The sequence below is a fragment of the Excalfactoria chinensis genome, chromosome 1, assembly GCF_039878825.1.
Source record: "Excalfactoria chinensis isolate bCotChi1 chromosome 1, bCotChi1.hap2, whole genome shotgun sequence".
NCBI classification, from domain to species: domain Eukaryota; kingdom Metazoa; phylum Chordata; class Aves; order Galliformes; family Phasianidae; genus Excalfactoria; species Excalfactoria chinensis.
The window spans coordinates 24,552,859-24,567,192 of NC_092825.1; the positions used below are offsets into that span (position 1 = coordinate 24,552,859).

At 36.6% G+C, this 14,334-nt stretch overlaps 1 protein-coding gene across 11 annotated transcripts in view; it reads right to left on the minus strand.

Annotated features, from left to right (window-relative positions):
• The window catches only part of FOXP2 (forkhead box P2), a 404,928-nt gene that overhangs the window by 274,544 nt on the left and 116,050 nt on the right, over positions 1–14,334 (minus strand). For 10 of the 11 annotated variants that reach the window (XM_072331323.1, XM_072331332.1, XM_072331313.1 and 7 more), the window contains exon 3: positions 10,356–10,438. The exons of the other annotated variant lie outside the window; for it this stretch is intronic. The gene's annotated coding sequence lies outside the window, so the exon portion shown is untranslated. The remainder of the gene's footprint in view (positions 1–10,355; positions 10,439–14,334) is intronic. 11 annotated transcript variants of the gene reach the window in all.

The window sequence follows — 14,334 nt, forward strand, 5'->3', positions numbered from 1 at the left end:
AAGTGTGTGATTGAACCACTGACCTGTACAAAGATATTCTGTGAAGGCTCAAGGGTGTTTGCATACCTTCACTTCGCAAACAGCTGCAGCAGCTAAGGGTGCTCCTGTCCTCCCTCTCCTTACCTGCTGTCTGTTTCCTTCCCAATTCTGGGGCTGCCTGCTGTCACTCAGGGCTTCAGGGCAAAGTGACCACATAATCTCTCCAAAGTAACTTCTCTGCAAAGCCAAGTAGCGCAGTACAGACTGCTACAATAAGTACCTTGGTTGAAGATGATGGATTTCCCAGTGCACTTGGGGAGCCTTTCCACACTCATTCTCATTTTTCCTTTTTGCTGGTATTACATTGAAGGAGTTAAAAGAACAGACTACAAGTTCTGGTGTAGTGCTAATAATGAATTGTTGGAAGAGGGCGGAGATATCTAGAACTGCATCACCTTTTTATTAAATAATTACATTCTTTAGCAATTAAAAGCATTAATGACAAAGAGAACTCTAATACTTCTGTAGTAAAGATTTTACAAATGGGTGTACCCATTCCACATTTCTTACAACAATATGTCTTATAAGAGCCATAATGTTGTCATCAGAGAAACCTCAAAATATTTTCCCATTCATTTTGTTAATTCAGTTCAGCCTATTACTGTAAAAATAAAATCAATAATGAAGCTCTCATTGATTTACTACGTATAATCAGCAGAGATAATCTGTTTAGAGGTAAGATCTCAGTTCAGAAGTAAGGATGGGATGAAAATGTAAGGATTATAAAACTCTGAACTTTTATTAACAATCTAATCTGAGAAAAGTAAGACATAAAACTAAAGGTCTTTGACAGAGATGAGTAGAAATCTTCTATGTACTAATTATTTAACAGACTAGGAGAGGAAGGAACTGAATTTGTATTATGCTGTATTATATTCTACAGCAAACAAAGAATAAAGAATTAATGGCAACTGCCCATATGAAAGGCAGTTACCATCTTGAAAGGAAGAAAAGCAAATATTCACCAACCTTATTGCAGTACGCTGTGTTCAGATAATAAACACTAGTTTCAAAGTTAGTTGCAAGGCACTGACAACATGTCTTTGTAATATCATGCTATATCCATATGCTCTAATTTGAAATGTATAGATAACTTGACCAGAACAATACAAAATCTTATTAGCCCGGAAATTCAATTACAGAAGTACAGGAGCACCTATGTGTATTTCAACAGACATAAAACAAAATTTAACTGAGCTCCTCCTTCAAGTACACAACAGCGAACTGAATGTTTGTCTGTTTCCCATTAGTGTAAGTACTTCCAAAAATATGTATAACAGAAGTATATAGATTCTGCAACTAAATTTCTGTTTCATACATCCAATGAAGCAAGCCTTATGGCTTACTCTTAAGAAGCCAGTATACGTTGTTTAAAATTATAAGCAGGCAGCTATAAATTTGCAGCCTATGAATACACACCTGGTATTTTCTTCTACAGAACCATCACGTGTTCTGAATAACACACTGAATTTTCACGTATGTACCAAACATGCATTCTTGGTAGGACCAGAGCTACCACATGAACCAAAATACCACCTATTTTGTTTCTACAGAAGATTCATGCTCAGAAAAAAATAAGTAAAAGTTCCTTCAAAAATTAAACTGAATATTTGGCTTGTGTAAAAAATCTATTCCAGTTAAGCACGGGTATCCTTTTCAAATCACCACTAAAAGCGTATCTCCGGTAAACCATGACTGACAACTATTACCACTAAATAGCTGTTTTACAGACTGCATTAAAATGTCAAGGGCTGGTTCCTGAGGGACAGAGATCTTTGTCCAGTTCCTAGATGACAGTGCCCACATCAAAAAATCATTACCTCTTCCTTTGCCAGATCCTATAATGCATTTTCCAGAGGAGACAAGAAATCACTCTCCAAGGCAGTTAACAAGCATCACTTACAAATACAAAGCTAATATAAAATCAGCTTTTTAGGGAGGTTAACTCTCAAAGCAATCACATAAACATCTATTCCATTTCCAAGATCCCATTTATTTGCAGGAATTAGATCTGCTGCCATTTCTTCCATATGTAGTCAGACGTATGGAATGGCTTTCTATATTGCTTGCAATTTTTTTTTTTTTTTCTATTTAAAATGAAGATTTTAAATAGCTGATTTATCACATGTGTCACAGGCATGTTTCTGTAACTTCAAGAGCATCCTGAAAATATAAATATTTTATTGTGTTTCTGGAAAACACGGGCAACAATAACATGAAAATCAGCCTTTCACAATTGATTCATATATGTTCAAATAAGAAACAATGCTGAAAAGCAGCACAAATAAGTTGTCCTGAGAAATAATGGAAACCACATTTGGCTTCCTTAAGTTTTACAGAAATCTAATGTAAACTACTGTTGAGGTTTCTATTTCTCTTGATATAATTTGCTTTTTGTTTTTTGGTTTTTTTTCCTCTCTAAATCAATGTGTTGGAGAGCATACAGGCCTACGCATTTGTTTCCCAATGCTGATGTCTAATGGCTTTCCAATTTAAATAGAAAAACCTGTGACAGATAGGAAAGATGTCCCAACACAGAAATGAGCAGTGAGTCTTTATCTTGAATTGCTTACAAGGGAAAAAAGAGAAAATAAGGAAGAAAAATGGAAACTCTACATATGTAATTAAAATCTATTTATATTGCTTATGTTCTCTGTTGCTTCCTCAGAAAGACATCACCTCCTGAAATCTTTAATTCATAGAATGTAGAAGAGGGAAACAAAAGAATTAACACAGAGATCCAAAGCAGAACTGTTAATTCCTTGTCTTGTCTCTTCCCCCAGAAAAACAAAGCTAGAACTCTTTTATCCTGCTTCATGAACGGAAAGCATGCAACAGGATGAATGAGAAGAGACTTGCTCCAGGAGGATGGGAAGCCCTACCATGCTGGTGACCCAGACATTAAATTCTACTTTTTAAGTGCTGAAATATAAAGTCTGGGATGTTGCAAGAGAAGGAAGAGTTTGGCCAGACACATGCAGTCATCAGCATGGCAACAACAACAAAGAGAAAAGATCTCTCTGGAGCTCAGTTGGTGCCAGTGCTCTGGATTATAAACACAGCAGAGTATTTTTTCCTTTTAAGAATATGACCGAAATGGGAAAAAATGAGGATATCATTCACATTTTCTTAGATTTATTCACAATCACACTGGTGGTATGATTTTGACTAGCACCATCCTTTCCACTGCTCACATCAACAAAGTAACTGCATTCTAGACAATCTGGAAATCCATCCTTATTATGATTTTCCAGTCTTTCAATTCACTCCTGCAAGTCATTTTCAAATAGCTCATTCATAATTTATTTCAAAACAAATATTCACAGAACCCTGCAAGCTTTCCATCCATAAGTATCAATAGTCTTTTTATAATCTTTTCAACACTTATAAATATCTAAAGGGCAGTACAAAGAGGATGGGGCCTGACCCTTCTCAGTGGTGCCCAGTGACAGGACAAAGAGCAATGGGAACAAACTGGAAACACAGAAATTCCATCTGAACATGAGAAAGAACTTCACTGTGATGGGGACAGACCACTGGAACAGGCTGCCCAGAGAGCTTTTGGAGTCTTCTCTGGAGATATTCAAAACCCTCCTGGACACTGTCTTGTGCATCCTAATGTTGGGAACCTGTTTTAGCAAGGGCTTGGACTGGATGATATCCTTCCAACCTCTATGATTCTGTGAGTCTGTGTGATTCTGTAAAGCTGAAGTAAGGAATATATACATACCATTTTACAACATCATTTTACCATTTTATTCCTGTTCACTTTATATTCCATACACTTAAGAAACTCACTCTTTATCAGTTTCTCAGTATGTAACCGATGCAAGCAGTAACCTATACTAGCATTCAAGTACTTTGCAGATAATCTACTCTCTATCAAACCTATAGCAGAATTGCATGTGACTGCAGCCCTGCAAAGAATAGTATGAAAAGATCCCATTGAAAGCATTTTCCTTCTCTTCTCTAGGGAAATAATTTGGTATCCCAATAAAGCTTACCAGCTTATGAACAGAAGTTTTCTCATGACAGTCTACCTACATTTCACCTTTATACTTAATTTTGTCCTGTTAACTCCAGCTGTACCATTGTATTTATATATTCTTCTTCCTTGTTGTCACTACCCTTCAAATAGTTGCTGGTTATTCTCTTTCTTTCCAGAACTACTGCATGAAATCCATACAGGTTGCCTTTAAAGTACGTGACATCAGGAAAAGACACAACATCAAGGACATGGTTTGGTGGACAATACTGGTGGCAGGAGGACAGTTGGCCTAGATGTTCCTAGATGTCTTTTCCAACTTCAATGACTCTATGATAACAAATGGTTGAACTTCAAAAAAATATATACTTAGTCTAACACAAAGAATGTACAGAAACTTTGTTTAAACTTAAAGAATGTATTTGGTACTTAAATGACTGTATTTTCTACTTATGAAATTGAAACTGTACCTGCAAACACTGTTCATATACTTTTTAACTTCTTTTACTTTTTTATTTCTACTGGTAACTCTAAAAGAGTTTTAAGTATCTCACTATATTAAACTGAAGTTCAGGTGTCTTGCTTTCTTGAAGTAGTGGTTCAAGTAACAACTTCTATGATACAACTACTAGCCACACACCTGTTGGTACAACTAAAAAGACCAACACATACTGTCAACCAGATACAGGAGTAAGAGGTCAATATTACTTTTTTTTCAGCTTAATTTGCTTATTATGTATCAACTTATTTCTAAAATTAACACGGACACACTACACTACTCATCTACAGCAACTCTATAAAATTGAAAATTGAATATTTGGGTGTTGTTGAACATCATTCTAAATGGTTTGGCACAACAGCTGTAGAAGCTCTTAGCTTTAACATACTATTTCATACATACTTTTAGGAATGTCAGGGTCTATTTTAGCAGCTTTAAATGTAAAATTCTAAATTACATTACTTAATTATTAAAACCTATAAAATTAATAATACACATTGCATTATTTCACAAAATTATTTTTATCAACTAATAAACTCAACCTTAGGTAATCTTGAGGATCCTGCAATGCACTCCAGAAGTAGTACCACACAGTACAGCTTTGAAATTACATTTTAAGAGACTGGTGATCCATCGCTGGTTTGCTTTCTGACCAAACGTGTGGAAGGCTTATCCTTCTTTGTGGACAGTTAATGCCAAGCCATTATCTAGCTGATGACTTGGATGATTCACTGGCATCAAATGTTTCACACCTCAGTCATCAACATGATCATCACTGGTCTCTTAAAGAAGCAATAATAAAATCTGTATAGCCATTACTCTCTCTATGTATATATGTATGCATGTATATATATATATATATTTAAGTCAAAAGTCTGTGTATTTGAGAGAAGTAACAATTTAACGAATAATGGAAATTTTACTGGAAATGATTTTACTATTTCCAGCAATTAGACTTTTGGTTTAAAAAAAGAAAAAAAAAAAAAAAAGAAAAAAAAAAAAAACACAAAAAAAACATTAACAGTTTAACATCAAGCCAGCAGGCACCTTATCCTGGTATATTGTGCATAAAAAAGCATTCCCATCTGCTTCAATGCTTAGGCTTTTTCATGGGCTTAAACCTGTCAAATTATTCCATTTGATTTCAAGAGAATTCTCATATGGCAATCTATTTTATTTACTTTATCTTCAATAAAATGGTTGAGTGAGCATTAGCAACTATGAGACACAAGTTTCAATCAGTCCTCTAGCAAAGGCGTCAATCTACATTAGACCTACTGTGCTGTGAGTTGCAGCCAGAAAGCTGGAGTAAGACAGGGCAACAGCGAATGAGTGAGCGAGACCTAATAAAGCAGCAGAGAAGAGAGAGAAAATTCTCCCTAGACACTACCACACACTGCTTATATAATGTGTGTGCCTAGCTCAACACACCAGTAGCTCCTTAATAAAGCTGACAGCTAAAAAGGAGATTCAGACTCCAACTTTATTTTACATGACAACTACAGTAATGGTCCTCTGTTCTCAAGCAGGCCACATTTAGAAACCTGTATTCAGTTCGGTTAAAAATTAAGAGTTCTCACCTCTCTTATTCATACCACACAGAAAAAAAAGAAGCATAAAATTATTAAGATGCACACCATCTCTCTATATATCATAAAATTACTAGAAGAAAAAATGTCAGATTTCAGATGGCTTTTCCTTAAAATTTTCCATGATAGAATCCACAAAATAATCAGTGTATTTGAGCAGCAGACCATTTTCTACAGTTGGTCATTAAGGACTAATTCCAAGAAATGTGGAGTATCACTTCTAGATGCTGTGAAAATATCTCCCAAAGCACAAACTTTGTAACACGTGGTGCAAGTTCGTATTTGATATGGGCTGTAAAAAGCAGATTATTGTAATAGTGCTCTTCCCAGCAAACCAGACCATCAAGACTGTACCTAATGGTGAGCTGAACTGAAAAGCCAGCCAGCTTAAATCCATGGTCTGATAGTTTGTACAGTCATAGCAACAATCTACTACCTCCTCATCTGAGAACATCAGTTCAATTCTACCAAGTACGTTTTGGCAAAAGTTGACTTCATTTACATTGCATTCAGGCTCTCCCAAATCAGTAATTTGCAGCTATTAATAATAATTCTGGACGGATCATTCAAAATTCCCCAACAATCAGTACCTACTCCTTTAAAAAGTACTGATTGTTTCAGACTTCCTGGTGGAAACTAGATTGAAGATAAAACACAGCCCACCTCCAGTTACTTTTTGGAAAGCAGATACTGTATTTTGCTATATGTGCTAATATGCTGTATTTCCTCCTCTCCTTCACTTATGCCCTCTGACTGCATGTGTGGAAGGCTCTATAGCTTTTGTCATGGACACGGGCAATGCCAACCCACCACCAGGCTGATGGAATGAGTTGGATGATGCACTGGCATCAAATATTTCACACCTCAGGCATTGTGACATTATTACCAGCAGTGAGTCCTCCTGTACCTCTTGAGAGAATGCAAGAGATGCAAGACAGGTGTCTGTGAGATGGATCTTCACATTAATCTGACAATACTGTAATACAAAATTGCATTTTCGCCCTGAGCAAAATAATCATCTAGACAAAGACTGAATATTTCATAGGTAAACAAAATGCATACAGATACAATAAGCATACACAAGTCACAACTGTAATATCCTATAGTATGAGAAAAAGCCAGGAATTATCATCGTGTCTCCTTTTCTACAAATTGCCAATAGAGCACAAAGAGTTAGATCAATTCCATATAAATTAATTCTATATCTACAATTCAGTTCCACTAACACAGAACACATAGAAAATATTTAGAAAATTGCCCCAGCTTCTTCACCAAAGCCTAATTATCTCCCAAAGTCCAGAAGTAACTGGTTCACTAATAATCTCTAACTGTTGGTTTAAATTATCACTCCAAAATCAGAACATTTTTTCCCAGCATGGACTTTTGTCTTTGTTTCAGCTTCTCCTCCTCTAACTCAGTTTTCTAAGCATTGCTCCTGAAGTCTCAAGTGGTTTAAAGATGGAGCAGAAAAAAGCACAGATGTCTCTACGTCAATAAAAATTTACTCATTAACCCAATTTACTTTTTTATTATCATAGTATCATCATAGTATCATAGTATCATAGTATTGTGCGAGTTGGAAGGGACCTTAGAGATCATCGAGTCCAACTCCCGGGATTCGAGACCCCTGTGTAGCAGAGCGGCACTTCTACCCCTGCGCCACAGGGGGGGATTCGAACCCGGGCCCCCTGGTGCTGCAAACGGGAATTCTACCGCTGCGCCACCGGAGGCACACAAATATATTATTATTATTATTACACAAATAATATTATTATTATTATTATTTGTATCTATTTGTATCACTACTTTCATGACTGAATTCTAGCTTTCAGCCAGTGCAGAGACACCATATCTTGCCATAAAAGAGTATCAACTCTGTACGACATACTGAAGAATCAGTAGTCAGAATTTACTACTATTTCCTCATGGACTACAAAAACATTCCCTTCCTGCTTTCACGTACTTCAAGAAATAGAGACCAGTGCTGAAGAAGCCAAAAAAGACTTTGGCTTTCTTTACAGAAAGCATTTTTATAGATTGCATTTAACTTCAAGTTATGGAAGAAAATAATGGAGGAAACAGAGTAACAGTTATTTTCCTCCATATGCCTTAAGTTCCAGACATGTTGGAATTCAATAAAATGATACTGCCAAGCTATTATAGATGCACAAGTCAGTACTACTGCATTTCTGACATTATTTGGTACCAAAAACTGTCAACTTCCAGAAAAACATTCTTAAAAGAATCTGTTTGACTCATCAGCTTTCAGATGCAACACACACTTTATTAAAATAAGCATGTTTCTATCAAAACAAACAGTTCTCCAAAATACTACTTCTTCACTGACGTTGTCTGTGTTACACTGCTCAGACGGACGTGTATAAATACATGATGGGAATACAGTCATGCTTCCTCCGCTAGTTAGAAAGCAAAGAATCCAAACCTTTCTCACTGGTTTCTCCTCTGGGTAATGTAAGACAAACCACTCTTCTAAATACACTACTACATATTAACATAGAACCATACACAAATTTCTACATGATCAAGCTCTACAGTTTTCAGTGCTCTATACCCTCTGATTTTACAATACACTAAGCTCAAACGATATCTTTCCCTTTTTTTCTTGGCTCCACCACAGTCACGCTGTACCCTTCAGGCCTGTACCTAAGCTCACTGGAAAAAGGTGAAATTAATTCAGAAGAAAGGAATTTTCTTTCTTATTAGCCAGTGGGTAAAGACAGCCACAGAGGACCACACACCAGAATTGTCTTCTTTGGTAATGCTTCAAATGAGGTTAAAAAGGCCTGTGCTTCTTCCCAGAGGGTAAACTTCAGAACACTTGTTATAAACAGTTTCAACACTAATTACCCTCACCATCATTAAATTCTATTGGAACTATCTCTTTTCTTCTAACCCATCAGTCCATGGAGATGGCTATATTAAGGAGAATATACTTGTATTTAAATAGTTTGTAATACCTTAGAAATTGCCACGCATGCAGAGAAATAATATGTCTTTACTTTGGAAATAGCAGTGTGCAGGTAAGCAGTTGGGCCTGCATGCTGTTGTTGCAACCATTGAGCATATTTTGAAACTTCTATGTGACAATTTGCCTAAACAAGTACAAAAAAACCTGAAATAGACACTAGAGGCTTCCTAAGCTCTTAACTTACACACTTTCCTAATATTCCTTTCTAGATCTCTCTAAGGTAATAGAACTGGTATCTTATCTGATTCACTCAAAATACAGGTGAAGGTCTGGAGCAAAGCAAGGTATTAAGTGCAGGTATGCCAATCCCAGAGTGGTACCATGTACACCAATTATGAACAGGCAGGTTAGGACTATCATCACACATCACAGTTCAAACAAGATTTGAACCCCTGGTCTTTGACATCATGAAATATTCAGAGTTTCCAATGGAACAGAGGTCATTCCCATTTTAACAGACTAAGAATACACAAACACAGGAATTTGTTACTAGTTTTATCTTTTCTTTTAAAGTGATGAACTATGGCAGAAAATTACACAATTATAATCCAAAAGAATTTTCTAAACAAATATGATACAGTTAAACTATTCAGTGAAACTTCATTCTAGCCACTCGTCAATAAACAACTTAAGGAACAAAAATTCACCTTCAGTAATCACCGTATTAATTTCTTAATACCAACTGTACTAAAATCCTTTTATAGCAAAAGCCGACCATGAGATTCCAACAGTGTTACCACAGTAAGACTCAGAGCAAATGCAACAGACACTACATCAAATAAAAAGAGCTTTTATACTGTATCTTTGTTCACGATTCTTAAGGAATAATCTTCATTTCTCCCAGATAAAATACCAGATATTATTTTCTCAGCTCACGGGCAGAATGTGACAATACCCCTACGGTGAGAAGCTCAAATCAGACTTGTTGCAGTGGAGTTTTCCTCACTGCACCCTATCTCCTCCTCCGAGGCTCCGGAGACTTTACTGAGACAATCATGCTCCCTTTTTTTGTTTGGTTGGTTTTGTGTTATTTTTCTGTTGATCTGTTTTTTTTTTTTTTCCTGGCGGGTACTTAAAAGCCAGGGAAAGCCTAAAAGATGTCATCAGAGCAGAAGTAGCCACACATCTCAGTAAAGGAGAGGAAGGAGAGAGCAACTACTTGAATATGGACTGGTGAGCAAAAACAGTAATTCCACAAAACCAAATTGCACAAGACAATTCTCAAAAGATTAGTAATGTTTGGCCTGTACTCACCTGCTTCTTCTGAGCCTCAAAAAGATCTATAAATTCAACCCCGAACTGAAGCGATGTCCAAAATCAATTCCAGTATCACCATCCTGATAAGACAGAGAGAAATTTACAGCTATGTAGACATCACTTAATCAAAGCAAAACAGGAAATGCTTTATCACATCCCCTAATTTCTTTCACTGTGAATCAGCTGGTTAATAAGTAATCTGGAAGAAAAAAAGGAGTTATAGTTTTTAGTTTTGACAGAAATGTTTTGCGTAAAATCCTGAGCTACTTTAAAGAGAAAGATTCCCTTAACATGTAGTCAGCTTCAAGAATGAACTTACCGTAATTCACAGGAATTATAATTATTCATCAAGTTTCTGACATGCAGTATAGGAAGAGGTAAGGCATCACTCAAAGTCTAGTATTATTCTTTTTATTTCTATTTTTTATGTACAAGAAAGGCCCTCCCAAAGTAAGTTTTTTCCAGACACAGAATTTCATGCAATGTCACTACCAGTAAATTCAGTCACATGAAGGAAGGAAAAGAAGTGGAAGGGACAGCACAGAAATAAATTCAGATCTGTATGTATTTTAGAGCGAATGGAAGGACAGGAACAGGCTGGACACTTGAGATTACAAGACCACACTGAAGGGGGAGAGATGGGCAAGGCAGAATTAAAAAAGACCTTACAGGTCTGTAGAAAGTTTCCTGACATTGCATCTACGCTACCCAATTAAACAACACTTGAGCACATTTCTATTTGCTGAAATCAGCTGGCACAGATCAGCCTAGATCTATGCCATTATACTCACATACCATTCGAAATACAGGGCTAGCATGCAAACTGTCTAACGGAAACAGTCAAATGTCTGGAAAATTTCTGGAATAACGTTAGTTTGCAAAGACCAAAAATGTGGCAGGAACCTGGAAATACATCCAATCACTGCTTAATTTACTAATATGGATATAGCCTCAATGCCCGAAACTCTGCTACTTCTGGAGTAGCCTCTTACTGGTGCCTCTTGGCAATTTTCCCTTGCTGACAAGGTCAGACAGAAGCAGACTGAAAAGCAAAACGAATGCAGAATTTTATAAAGGGAAGACTGCTTTCCCACAGTTAAAAAAATAAAAAATAAAAAAATCTGTGTTCCAACTGGTATTATTAATACACACTTTGTTACAAAATGTTTGGACATTTAAAAGAGTTCCAGTTCTAACTTCTTCCTTTGTTTGTAGAGTATAACAAAACCTGCTGGGAAGGTCGAAGTTCCTAGAAAACTGAAAGCTACCTGGCAGCCTCTGTAGTAGAGCAAGTGAAGAAGGAAGAGCAGAGAACGATAGGCTGGAGGAATAAACACTACGTGAAACCCCTGCACAGTAGGACAGCACTGGGAAATGAGGACAAAGTCATACGCTCTCTTAATGCAAAGAAAGAAAAGAAGAAAATGTTAAAAACAGGTAGGGATTCTAAGGCAAATATGAGGAGGTGAAGACAGGCAGCGTTCCTGGAAAACTTTTGGAAAGTAAAATATGTGTCAATGAAACTGTTTGATTGACACGCGGTTATCCTAGATCCAAAACGGCAATGTCCAGGTAATCGAGAGAAGCGTCCACCTTGCTTCTCCTGTTTCCCATTAAGACACTGATCATGCAGTTAGGCATCAAAATCTTTCCAGTTTCTTCTGCACTTAAGGAACAGACAGAAATACAGATTGCAGTCATTTCCTCAATAATACATATTGGCAGGTATTACTGTGTGGGCCTTGAATGCCTGAATCTTTGTTTTTCTCCTGTATTCCTCAGTTTTCTTAGTTTGGATCCTATCAAAAGTCACAATCTGCTTTGGCCCACAAAAAAAAAAAAAAAAAAAAAAAAAAAGGAAAAAAAAAAAAAAGACAACAAATGATAGCAAAGATACATGAAAATATACATAAAAAAATGACCTATTTTGGTGAGATACAGCCTTCTTACAAGAAATTACTGAAGACAATATTTTATTCCAATTCATCTCTTACAAATAGGCTTTAATATGAAAACAAGGACTCTCGCTATTCTAATATACTATTATTTTATCTTTGCTCTTTTTGAATTTGCATTCTAAAATCTTTCAAATGTCAATAAAGTACATTCACAGGCAATAGATGTGTGCATCAGACACATGGCAGGCCTCACCTAGTAACTTTCTTTTTACCGGTGAAGATATTCCCCTTCAGAAATGCATCACTTTGACCTCCATCTCATGTACAATACATTTCCATGTGGTCTACCTGAGAAAGGCAGCTGCCTCTTAAGACATTTATTTCTCCTGTTACAAACACTGATTTGTTTTCATTTCTGTCTACATGTCACCTGCCTTCAGCTTCTCATTCAAGTCCCTAAATCTTGAATCAAACAAGCAAGACCACAAACTTCTGTAAAGACTGAAAAATGAAAAGTGTATGGATAAACAACTGAATATATTTGAGATGTAGATGCTCAGTAGAAATGCAGATTTAGAGGAATTCCAATCAAACCCTTCTCAAGATGATAAAATGTGCAATAGTTATGATGCTCCACCTGGCACAAAAGTTTTACAGGTGTCACGGTGTTATCTAGATCAGTCTGTGTCCATCACAGGGGGGCAGTACACCTGTGGGCCCCCTCAGCCCCTGAGAAATGGGAAGGGAAAAAGGGAAAGGGGTAGGTAGATGGGAGCTGGGCTCAGGGAAACAAACAGGTGATATACTCGTTTTCAATACTGACAGTGTTATGCATTTAGGGTAGAATTCTGTCACATACCATGCTGCAAACAACATTTTACATGAAAAGCATTATTCATTAGGAACCCAACTAACAGGATTTACATGAATTGTCACAGTTCTGCCAGAAATCAACAAAATGTATCTCAAAAAAAATCAAAGTGAAACCCAAATTCACCCCTATGTTGAGACAGTCCTTTGAAATGTACTTAAACAAGTACATACCCACTCGCTGTAAACACTTTCCTTTAACTTTCTCATTCCACTGCAGTATTCACCTTATAGCTCATCTCACATTTAGATCATGTTTAGATCATTAACTATTATTGTTTGAATGCTGTGTCTATGACAACATTTTGATGTGAGATTACAAGTTTACAGTCGTTATCCTGCCTTGTCAGTGCCCTTCAGTACTTTTAAAAGATGTAACTAACTCCACCGAAGTACAACGAAATTCTATTGCTTGACAGATAGCAGCCACTCGGGGGGGGGGGGGTCTCTATTTCAGTCAGACCTACCCACGTGCATTTTTTTAATCCAGTAAAAGTGGATCCAATTATTCATTACTACTTTAAGTGAATATTTGTATAAAAGATGTCAACTCACCAAAGCACTCAGACGTATTTTAGAACATGATTTAGGGTCACATGAAAAAGATACAGTTAGGTATGCTTACTGTTTTGAAATAATACAACCAGTTGGGGTCAAACACAGCTAATTTCAGCAAAACAATAATTACTCAATAGAGACAGTGATCGTTATTTTAATAGCATATAAGATAACAGGACTTCAAAGCACGACTTACATTGCATCACATCAACTGGATATCCTGAATTTTGGTTCAAAATAGGTCATTAACACATCTGTATCGATTCTCAAAATATGGAAAAAAAATGCTGGAGTTATAACTGAAGACGCATAGTCTGACTACAATAAATTTAAACTACTTCAGTACAAGAAAAGCATTTTTAATGAGCGTTACGTACTAAGGCTGCTCCAGAAGTAATGCCTCCTGATTTATTACATTAGTTCACAACATTAGAGGCAGATGTTGGTGGTATGGCAGTAGAAGCTGAGCCTTCCCACCAATATTCCATTACATGTTGTTGCTGTGCGACACATGGCAGCAGAGGGGCAGTCTGACAGAATGGCATCTGACATGGAGTACACATGAAGCAAAGATGTGCCATCTAATTGCTCCATGTGGAAAAAAATGGCACTCATTCACATTTACTGATGTATGCTGAACATTTCTGAAG